The sequence below is a fragment of the Mesoplodon mirus genome (assembly GCF_964341445.2).
Source record: "Mesoplodon mirus genome assembly, chromosome: 12".
NCBI classification, from domain to species: domain Eukaryota; kingdom Metazoa; phylum Chordata; class Mammalia; order Artiodactyla; family Ziphiidae; genus Mesoplodon; species Mesoplodon mirus.
Window position 1 is genome coordinate 17769886 of NC_138988.1, and position 11656 is coordinate 17781541.

At 44.0% G+C, this 11656-nt stretch overlaps 1 pseudogene across 1 annotated transcript; it reads left to right on the forward strand.

Annotated features, from left to right (window-relative positions):
• The first annotated feature begins 10464 nt into the window (after positions 1–10464).
• Positions 10465–11194, forward strand: LOC309813561 (S-phase kinase-associated protein 1-like; annotated as a pseudogene). Its single transcript has one exon. The product of its transcript is annotated as an S-phase kinase-associated protein 1-like (transcript).
• The last annotated feature ends 462 nt before the right edge of the window (positions 11195–11656 follow it).

The following is an 11656-nucleotide window of genomic DNA, read 5'->3' on the forward strand; positions in this document are numbered from 1 at the left end:
CTTCAAGGTGGATGCAACCACAAAAGTGAGCATAACTAGCTTCTCCAGAAGGAGGCTTCCTGGTTGCCATCCAAAGCCTTGGGGTCAGACACACCTGAACCAAAACCTAGCGGTGCTACTTTTCCAGTTGTGTGAGCTTTGGCATTTATCTCAGCATCTTGGGCCACTGTCTTCTCATCTGTAAACTGACAAATGAAATGATGCTCTTAGCTGAATGTCAAAAAACAAACAAAAAAAACCAGTAGTGACTATGACACCCTCCCCAGAGAAGCTGGAATAGGAACAGTAACCAACAAGAACTATCCTTCATCAAGCACATGGCGAATATTTGTCCCACTTATGGCTGCCCAGCTTACATACGCCCTTCCCAACAGTGGCCCAGTTCCCCCTGGGGTATCGTCTATTCTCCTTTGTGTGTGGTCTTTGTGGGATGGTAACTACAGAGACTCCCAGTCATTGTGGAAATCAAAGCATGGGGCTCCTTCCTCCCCACTCCCAGGTCCTCTGGTACAGATGGAGGGGGCCTCATGACTTAAGTTCAGCCAACAGCATTCTATCCATCAGGACTCTGAATCTCGGGGATCATCAGGATGGAAAGTCAGGTTAGAGGTCAGCCATGGAAGTAGTAGCAGGAGCGTTTCTATGACCAGGGCGGTGCTGGGCTTCCTATCTATTCCCAACTCTGGGGCTGCAGCATTCAGTCTATTTACTGAACCCCAAAAATCCATCCAGTCAATTAACCTTATCAATATGAAACCAACAATTCTTTTCCAACGGTGCTCTGATCAGCAGAGATACAAGTCTAGAACAGGTCCGTGATGGAGTACAAGGAGGAGGAACAAGAAGGACAAGAACGACTGTAAGTGAAGAATAAACCAATCATGTATCTGCCTCATGTATGGTTCATGTATGGTTCTCATGGGGCCACTTCTAAAAACAGAAGAATTCAGGTTGTATCCTTCAGGATCCTGCCAGAAAAGTGTAAACTTCTCTGCATTCGAAGCAGAGGGAATTTAAAGCAGGGAATGGATTACCCAAAGGAGGAAAGTGCTGAGAAGCCAATAAGGGACAGTGAGGCGGCCCCAGGAAAAAGCAACAGCAGAACGTCCTTACAGCCCTGAAGCAACAGGGCTGAGGCCACAGAGGAATCACAGCTGCTGCCAGAGGCACTGCCCAAGACAGAGGGGTGGGGATGGGAGGAAACAGACCCTGGCTTACCCCTACCTCTGCTTCCAACCTCCCACCCACGCATCCCATTGGCCCAACCAAGCCAGGCGTTATAGGAGCCTGCAGGGGCCACCCCTCCTCCCCCAGATTGGATTCCAGGCAAACAGTCCCAGGACTGGCAAAGCAACTCTCACACATAAAGTGTGTTATGCCTACAACAGGCTTGGTTCACGTGATTCCCAACTCCTTGGGGACCTCCTGGCCTAATCCTGTTCCGTCTTTTCAAATGAGACAAAGCACTTTCAGCCGCCCACCTCCTACAGCCCAAGTCCCACTTGTCTCCCTGCAACAAAAACCTACACGAGCATTTTCTTGGTCTCTCCTCCAGATGTTCTATGGACTTACTAGTCTCAGAGGCTTCCAACACTCCTCATTTCAATAAGTATTTTATCTCACATGGAAAGCCAAATGGAATACACTTGCTGTATTTATCCTTTCTACAGTAAAAATAAAATCTCTACGAAGCAAGTACCAGCAAGATAAGGATGCATCCACAGGCCTTTCTTGTCTCATCACAAGAAGGATATATTTTAGAGACGCTGCACTGGATGGAATTAGGATTCCCTCAACCAAATTTAATATAATTTTTTCTCCAGGGGAATTTCTGATGAGATTGTCCTGCAAAGGGACCATCTCCTAATGGGATTTGCTGATCAAGATTACACTGTGCTGTTAAGTAGCCATTTTAGAAGAAAATGCAACCAGAGGAGGGGGGTAAACGCAGCTGGTGAACACAACTTGCTGGCATAGTCTGGAGAGCTAGGTTGGTACTCTCTGCATCTGTTGGAAATGGGGGTACTGGTATATCTGAGCACCCTCCTAAAGCACCGAAATTAGAAAGAGATTCGATCTTAATGCAGACCATTGACTTTCTCTCTGTACCAGGGTCATGGGGCATTTCAACTGTGGTGAGACACCTGGCCAGTGGTGTCCCTGGGGACTGGGATGAGAATGTCAATGACCGAGGCAAACTCAGCCCTCCAAGGAGCATCACCATGCTCCTCTTTTCCTGGCAGTGGGCTCATGTGCTCAGACCAATGATGTTCTCCATCAAACAATGCTAACCCTGGCCCAGACTGTCCTCCAGGAGCCTTCATTTGAGAAAAATGGTGGGAAAACGAAATCAAGAAATGGATTAGAAATAGCTCCAAACACACCTGAAGCCAAAGCAATCTTTTAAGCAGGAATGTACCACGGGCCAGGGGGTGGGGTGGAAGGTGTGATCCTCCCCAAGTACAGGAAATAAGGAAGAGCCCTGACTGTAGAGAATTTTAAAACAAACAATAATACTGCCTAGTCATCAGTCTCCATTTATTGTCACCACGAGCTAGCAATGCAGGAAACCAGGATTGGAACCTGCCACGTCAAAGAGAATTACTTAACCCTCTGAACCTAAGTGCCTCGCCTGTCAAAACATGATGCCATCGTTGGCCTCAGAGAAGGCTGCAAGGATTCTGAGTAAATATATTTTAAGCACTCATGCCAGCACCCGGCACACTGTAAATGGTCAATAACTGATGGATACATGCTACCGTTATTATTTGAACAAAGATTGTCACCAAAAGACCGGAAGAAGACAAATGGGCAGCATAGGATAAAGATTACTCATGTGACAAAGGATGTCAAATAAATGTCATTTAACTACAAGACAGCACGTGGTGGCTATTGGCATGGCAAATATCAAATTACAGCAGTCACAACAGAGAGAAAAATCTACCTCTCTAGTGTGTCATCTGGGTATTGATTAATAAGATCCCCACAGGAAGGTTTGTGTTTTCACCCAGACAAGGGCCAGCTGAGGAAAGAAATGAGGGGGGAGGAGGAAGGAGGAAGAGAGAAATTTCTTTCACTGGTCCCCCAAATTGTCGTTGTTGTTGTTTTTGCAGTATGCGGGCCTCTCACTGTTGTGGCCTCTCCCGCCGCGGAGCACAGGCTCCAGACGCGCAGGCTCAGCAGCCATGGCTCACGGGCCCAGCTGCTCCGCGGCACGTGGGATCCCCCCGGACCGGGGAACGAACCCGTGTCCCCTGCATCGGCAGGCGGACTCTCAACCACTGCGCTACCAGGGAAGCCCTCACTGGTCCCCTAAATTGGATCCCATAACCTCCAAGAGGACTAGGAGAGAGAACCAGTAGAAAAGAGCCCATAACAGAATTTGTGCAAAGCCTCTGAAGTATCTCCAGCAATCCCACAGTGAGAGAACTGTGGTTGCCAAGGGGGAGGGGGTGGGGGAGGGATGGAGTGGGAGCTTGGGATTAGCAGATGTAAACTATTATATATAGAATGGATAAACAACAAGGTCCTACTGTATAGCACAGGGAACTATATTCAATACCCTGGGATAGAGACTTCCCTGGTGGTCCAGCAGTTAAGACTCCACACTCCCAATGCAGGGGTCCCAGGTTCGATCCCTGGTCAAGGAACTAGATCCCACATGCCGCAACTAAGGGCCCACATGCCGCAACTAAGGATCCCGCATGCGGCAATGAAGATCCCACATGCCGCAACTAAGACCTGGCACAGCCAAATAAATAAATAAGTAAATAAATATATTTTTTTAAATCCTGGGATAAACCATAATGGAAAAGAATATGAAAAAGAATATATATATATAACTGAATCACTTTGCTGTAGAGCAGAAATTAATACAACATTGTAAATCAACTATACATCAATAAAATTAAATTAAAAAAAAAATAACCCCACAGTGTAGTCTCTCTCCTCTTAGGAGATGCTCCAAAAGACAAGACAAAACGTGACCATGTAGGTCATAGGTTTTCAATAAATTTCTAAGAGCGAGTACTGTAAAATTTAAACTCCTTTTAACAAAATCTAGACTTGGAAGATGGAAAGTCAACTCTGCCAAAATATTAACTGAGTTACATCAGGGTAGTACAATAGGCGATTTTTATTTTCTCCTTTGTACTTTTTAAATCCTTGAAGAATTGAAACTATGTTATTTTTTGAATCAAAACTTAAACCTCAATTTTTTGTACTAATAAGTGATATATAAGAATTACCTATGACCCCAGTGGTCCTCTTAGGTTAGATATGGTGGACCCTTTTTTTTTTTTTTCCAAAGAGGAAAATGGTTTTTGGGTTTTTTTTCAAAGAGGAAAATGGCTCAGTTTCTTAAGATCCTAAATTGAAGTAGATGAAGAAAATGTTTTGGTTTTGTGACTAGTTCATTTGAAAATAAATGACATATTATGGAACACTGAGGGTTTAAAAATGGAGGTGGGGATGCAAAGGAGCAAAATACAGGACAAAGAAAATGCTTTATACTATCAGAAATAAAAGCTAAGCCCCAATTAAAGTGATAAATCTTTAATCAAATAACATTGTAGACATAGGTCCAACCAAAATCTTGTTATAAGAAGCTTATAAATTAAGTTTTTGGAGCTGGGGGCACAATCTTTCTTCAGACCTGGGCTGCAGATTCCCTATCTTAATTCAAACCAGAGCTATGAAAAAAAGGTAGAGATACAGTTATGTACAATTTATAAGCTTTTCAAATAACTGCCATTTTCTAGAACGATCTCTGAGCTGCTATAATCCAAAGACCGTAAATGCATTGGATGGCCAAGAAGGTGGGGAAAATACCTTCTGTATATAAACAGGTTTTAAGATTTTTAACTTGAAAGTTGGGCCCATCTGATGAGGGACTGAGTAAAATTAAATACTTTTATGTAATGGGGGAAAAAAATAAAAGGAGTAACTTCAAGGGGAATGTTTAACCCACCAAGAGAAGAGAAACCAATGTGCTCAAAATATGGTCCATTCCTGTGATTCTTATCAATAAAGGATTCCTAGACTCCACCCAAACCTGCTGAGTCAATTCTTGGAGAAGAGCTCCCACATCTTCATTTTACCTCGTTTTCCAAGCAGTTCTTAGACACACTCTAGTTTGAAAACCTCTGATTTGTAAATATTAAGAGTGCGATAATTCAACAGTTCATTCAAGATCTACTAAATAACTCTTCATTCACTTATTTGAAGTACTGACCCTACTATCTCTCTGAGATTATTTTCTGATTGGCCTTTTGCTAACCAGGCAAAGGCCACTCTGCATCAGCAGTAAGTGACAGTTTCTCAAACCAAGTGAATTTCTTAAAGCCACACACACAATAAGAACCCACGATACTCTTCCTAGTACACTGCAACTACTCGCCTGGGGTCACAGATTCCTCTCCGGGTGTCCTCCTAAATTCAAGGACCTTTTATGATGAGGAATTAAATGTCTCTGACATACAGGGAGAAATTAATTAGCACCTACCAAATGAACAACTATTTCACTCCCTGCATGAATTTATATTTTGCTTTTGTCACAGCCCAAAAACCACGGAGAAAATCTCTGTAAAAATTAGTTACACTCTATGGTTTCTGGTGGAGCTGCAGAGATTACCCCTTGGGCTGCTATTTGCAGTATTTACGTTTTCTTTTTTTTTTTTCTTCTTCTTCTTTTACTGAATTATCAAGTGAAAATCCAATTGTTCCTAATGGCACTCACTCTGTGTGTTTCCCATTCCCGTATATGAGAGAGGGTTTATTATCCATTTGTAGTAATTAAGACACTGATGTTATATAGACCCATAAAATTCATTAAGCCAGCAAAGAGCTTTTCATGAAAATCACTGTAGCTAAATATTTATTTAAAAATAAAAACTAAATTAAAATTAAGAACTCCCATGACCAAAAAAAAAAACAAAACAAAAAACATGCTTTCAGAGAATTTGGAAAGCAGTGGTGGGCAGCCCTAACAGTTTCAAAGTACATAACTATATTTTCTTATAGAGTAGAAACAGCCCTAACCAGCAATCAATCATGGCTAGCTATAAAGAAATGAAGTAATTAACCATAAGGAAATAATTCAGCAAGATGCTAACAGTTTAATAACATTTAAGTATTTGCACTTAAGCATTATTGTTTCTAAATGGCTTCATAATTGTTTTAGATTTGCAAAAGGTGCTAACACGTGAACAAAAGAAAGAGCAAGACAAGATGGATCTGGTAGGCCGAATGTGTTATTAAATACAAGAAAAAGGTCTGCATGTCCTGGGTGGAATATAGAACACAGGCTCTTTACAGAGCTGGTCTGTACAGGGCAAACTCAACAGCCCCCAGAAGCTTACACACTTCCCCAGCCAGGGAAAAAAGGAGGAAATCCAACAAATATCTTTTATGAAAAGAAAAATCTCATGTTGCCATCCTCCTGTCATTAAGTTCATTAAGAAAGCCAGAGCTGAGAAAGCAAAAAACGTTGATTGGAATGTGTAAGAACTTCCCGCTGTGTGGCTAGGGGATAAAGCTTTTATTAGAAAGTCCTTTCTTTATATTTGAGGCACTACAAAAAGAGCCAAGAAGAAAGCTGTGGTTGTCCATTAGCAAAGGCTTCTGCCCGCAGTGGAGGCTTTCTGTATCTCCATCCTCAACCACGAGAAGGAACAGGGTCTGTTTCCATTTTCCATCGAATACCAGAAGAGCGGTTCTCTCCCAGGACTCCAAGGATAGCTTCTCAGGGTGGCATGAGCTCTCTATAAACATTCTATTTTAGTCTCCTACTTTCATTTCGACGAAATCTTTAAAAATATCTGAAGGATTGAGAACTGCCATAGGGTTCTCCTTGGCAATCATGTGTATATTGGTACCAATTAGCATAACTTCCATGGACACGAGTTAATGAGAGAAACAGTAGTGGTAGACTTTAGATGAAAATTATATTGATGCCAAGTAAAAGCCAACAAGACCCCGCTGTGTGCCCTAGGAGGAGAGGTGTCCTGGGAGCTTGAGCAGAGAGGCGTCTGGAGAGAAGGGAGTTGGCTGGTTTACGGATGGACATCCACCAAATTCACACACAACCAGCACCCAGCAGTCAGGACCACCTCGGACTGTGTGAGCAGCAGTTTAATTTCAGCAAGACAACAGCATCCTTTACTTTCAATTAACATTGTTAATTTAAATGTCGTTGGTTATATAGTTTTATTCCTATGTGATTTCTAAATTTGTGTTGATTTTATACTTGTATAGCAGACGTGAGAGTTAACACCTAGGGTGTGGTTTCTCAGCCTGGGCACTACTGACATTCGGTGTGGATAAGTCTCTGTTGTGGGCGGTCCTGTGCATTGTAGGATGTTTAGCAGCATCCCTGGCCTCTACTCACTAGATGCCAGTAGCATCCTCCCTTAATTGCAGCCAAAAATCTGTCCAGACATTCCTGAAGGACAAAATGGTCCCTAGTTGAGAAACCAGCTGACCTAGTGTCTGAGTCAGGGTCCAAGCAGGAAAGAGAGGACGCACTCAGATTGGGTAATGCAAGGGGAGTTTAATACGGAAACTGTTAATAAAAGTGTGGGGTGGGCTTCTCTGGTGGCGCAGTGGTTGAGCGTCCACCTGCCGATGCAGGGGACACAGGTTCGTGCCCCAGTCCGGGAGGATCCCACATGCTGTGGAGCGGCTGGGCCCGTGACCCATGGCCGCTGAGCCTGCGCGTCCGGAGCCTGTGCTCCGCAACAGGAGAGGCCGCAACAGTGAGAGGCCCGCGTACCGCAAAACAAAAAAAAAGTGTGGGGAGGGAGTAGGGAAAGACATTTACCAACGGACTAAAGGGGCAAAATAAGACAGCAGCACATTGTAGGAGTGAGAGGGGAGGGGCTGGAGTTGAGAGGAAAGAGATGCTCAGCTAGGCCCCAGCTGTTCCAGCCATCCCAGCCCAGGCGCCAGCCAGGAGGAGAGAATCCATGTTGACATCCAGCCCAGATAAGGCTCCAGGTGCCTCCAGCCCCAGCTGTCATCAGGCTGCAACGACGTAAAAGGCTCCAAGTGAGAATTGCCCACCTGAGTCAGTCCAACCACAGACCCATGAGAAATATCGATAGTAATATGCTGCTTTCTAACCCAGGAAATTTTAGTGTGGGTTATGCAGCAATAGGTAATCAGACTACAAATAATCGAAATGTTAATCAACAGTTCCTAGGGTATATATTGAAGTTAATAAACACACACACATACCACACACCACCATCCACAATGAAATATTTTAGGAAAATTGCAGACAATATAACCACCCTGCAATATTCTCAATTTCTGAGTTTGAACCCATTTGGCTCCTTAAGTCTGCTACACTTTCAGGATCTGGAAATGTGTGATGCTGATTAGTTAGGACCCCAAACCATCCACAGGGCCACATGTCTTCTCCCACGGGGCACTGGAGTGTCTGCCAGGTGTACAGGTGCGTTCAAAGTGTTGAAAGTGCCCATGGGGAATTGATGGGAGAATGTCTCTTTATCTCCTTTATGTTCAACTCTGTTAAAGGGATACCCTAGAGTTTGTAGAGAAATTGTTCCTTTTTTACTTGTTGCTCTACTTTCCGAGAATCCAGAGAGAATCCAGTGAGGGCTGGATGCAGAGAGAAATCCAAACGGCAGACTTCACACCGTTATCTGACAGCGGAGCTTCCTCTAACAGGGTCGGGCTCTCCAGAGCTGGCTCTTTGTTTCATCAGGACGAATTATCCCCCAGGAAGGGCGTCAGTCCTCATGCAGACTGGCTTCCCAGGGTGTCCACTCCATCAGCATAGACATAGCCAGAGTTCGTGAATTCCTTAGACTCATCTAGAAGCCCCGCTCCGGATAAATGAAATGGTGAAGAATCCTGACAATCTAACAGATGAATCTTTGTAACAGAATGACCCAGGAGCCTGAATTTAGTTTTTTAGCAAGAAGCTGACAGCTGCTTCTCTGCAGAGCAAGGTTAGCAGCACAAATGGCTCCAGGAGGGGCGGATATTCAAAATATTGAATATTTAACAACTGGCACTACCTGGGCACCCATGGGTTCAGAACAGTCCCTGTCAGCATCTATCAGCCCTGCCCACATGGCCCAGCAGGTGAAGGGAAGGAGTGGGCACAGGGGGCTTTGGAAGAGGAAAGCTCCTGCTTGCCCTGTCGGGGAAGCTGCTGTCAGCTCCAGATAACGACAGATGTGGGAATATAAGCCATCTGTTTTCAGATTCACAGATTTTTCCCAGAGAGGCTACAATCGATTGCTTTATGAAATTTCAATATTGACAACTTGTTTGAAATTTTACACACAAAAAAAACCTCTTTACAGGCCAAACCAAAAAAAGAAATGAATGTGTATGACCTCTCTGTGTCAGTTCTTTGCTGCTGCTCCAAAGGCAGAGCCAGACAGTACCTTGGAGCACACTGTCATTATTTTCTATGTAGGGTAACGTAAGTAGCCTCTTCATATGAGGGCAAACTCCTAGGCTTTCACACTTTGAGGGGATGAAACTATTGGTCCCTTTTTTTTTTTTTAATAATTAAAAAATAAATTTTATTCCAAGCAGAGTTGTACAACAAAGGAAGTAATACATGATAAGATGCACGACATAATAAATAGAAAAACTGTGAATTACATTTAAATTTCACAGTAATAAAACAAAGATATCGATATAGGGCTTCCCTGGTGGCGCAGTGGTTGAGAGTCCGCCTGCGGATGCAGGGGACACAGGTTCGTGCCCTGGTCTGGGAAGATCCCACGTGCCGCAGAGTGGCTGGGCCCGTGAGCCATGGCTGCTGAGCCTGCGTGTCCAGAGCCTGTGCTCCACAATGGGAGAAGCCAGAACAGTGAGAGGCCCGCGTACCGCAAAAAAAAAAAAAAAAAAAAAAAAAAAGATATTGATATAACCGAAAGGTATAATTTAACTGAATTGCCAGGCTAGGGGAGACTGGAAGTGTGTACAGGAGCGTGTGTATGTATGTGGAAGGAGAGAGGAAGGAGAGAGTTAAAAAGTTAAATCCGGGGCTTCCCTGGTGGCGCAGTGGTTAAGAGTCTGCCTGCTAATTCAGGGGACGCAGGTTCGAACCCTGGTCTGGGAGGATCCCACATGCCGCGGAGCAACTGGGCCCACGAGCCACAACTGCTGAGCCTGCGCGTCTGGAGCCTGTGCTCCGCAACAAGAGAGGCCCGCACACCGCGATGAAGAGTGGCCCCCGCTTGCCGCAACTAGAGAAAGCCCTCACACAGAAACGAAGACCCAACACAGCAAAAATAAATAAGTTAATTAATAAACTCCTACCCCCAACATCTTAAAAAAAAAAAAAAAAGTTAAACCCGAGGCAGACATCGTGCCGCTCCGCAGTGTTGGCCTTGTTCTTTGCTTTTCTGTTTTTCTTTTCGCAGACGCCGCCCTGCTCTCATCAGCCTCTGGCCTGCCAACTCCTTGAGCCCTAACACCATGCCTTCAATTGAGTTGCAGAGTTCTGATGGAGAGATATTTGAAGTTGATGTTGAAATTGCGAAACTCTGTGACTCTTAAGACCATGTTGAAATATTTGGGAGTGGGCGACGAAGGAGATGATGATCCAGTGCCCTTGCTAAATGTTAACGCAGCAATATTAAAAGAGGTCATTCCGTGGTGCACCCACCACAGGGATGATCCTCCCCCTCCTGAGGGTGGTGAGGACAAAGAAAAGCCAACAGATGATTTCCCTGTTTGGGATCAAGAATTCCTGAAAGTTGACCAAGGAACACTTTTTGAGCTTATACTGACAGCAAACCACTTAGACATCAAAGGTTTGCTTGATGTTACCTGCAAGACTGTTGCCCGTATGATCAAGGGGAAAACTCCTGAGGAGATTTGAAAGACATTCAATATCAAAAATGATTTTGTTGTAGAAGAGGAAGCCCAGGTATGCAAAGAGAAGCAGTGGTGTGAGGAGAAGAGAAACTTTGTGGCTGATGCTGTAACACTGTAAGGACTGTTCCAAATACTAGCTGCATTGCTTTGTTTATCATTGTTAATATTAGAAAAACAGTCCACAAATGCAGCAGCCCATCAGTTGTATTAGCAGAACGTTGTCCTCATTGCATGTGTAGTTTCAGTACAGATTCCAAACTTATGGCTCAGTTTCTTCTAGTATGATCAAAAGTTCTTTTTTCTTTGCTCTGAATAAAATTGAACTGTGGGTTCTCTATAGAAGGTGGCATTTTGGGCTTTCCCTCTCTTTGTAAAGCAATTTCTGCCTAGTTTATTGTCCAGTTAACTTTACTTTAGTGACTTTTAAAAGCTGGCATTGTAAATAAAACACCTTGCAAAAAAAAAAAGTTAAATCCTCATCCTCTCTCTCTCTTTTTTTTTAAATTGGTCCTTTAAGTTAGCAAAGCTGTCCCCTCCCCCTTGCTGTGAAGACCTCTAGAATAAGAAAAGTCAAATTAGCATCAAGTTCCAGGACCTTCCTGGGTAAAAATATTAAGGACGTCCCCAAAATCGAACATTTTAGAAAACCATCGGGGGTACTGAGATGAGATGCCATATAAGTCCTCCAAAGAGAGCTTCAAAAAGGTGGGAGAAGTCTGGGCTGCACTCCACACTCTACCAAGAGCTGGCTACCCTCCCATGGTGTTTGTGCTTTGGGGATGGGTGACTG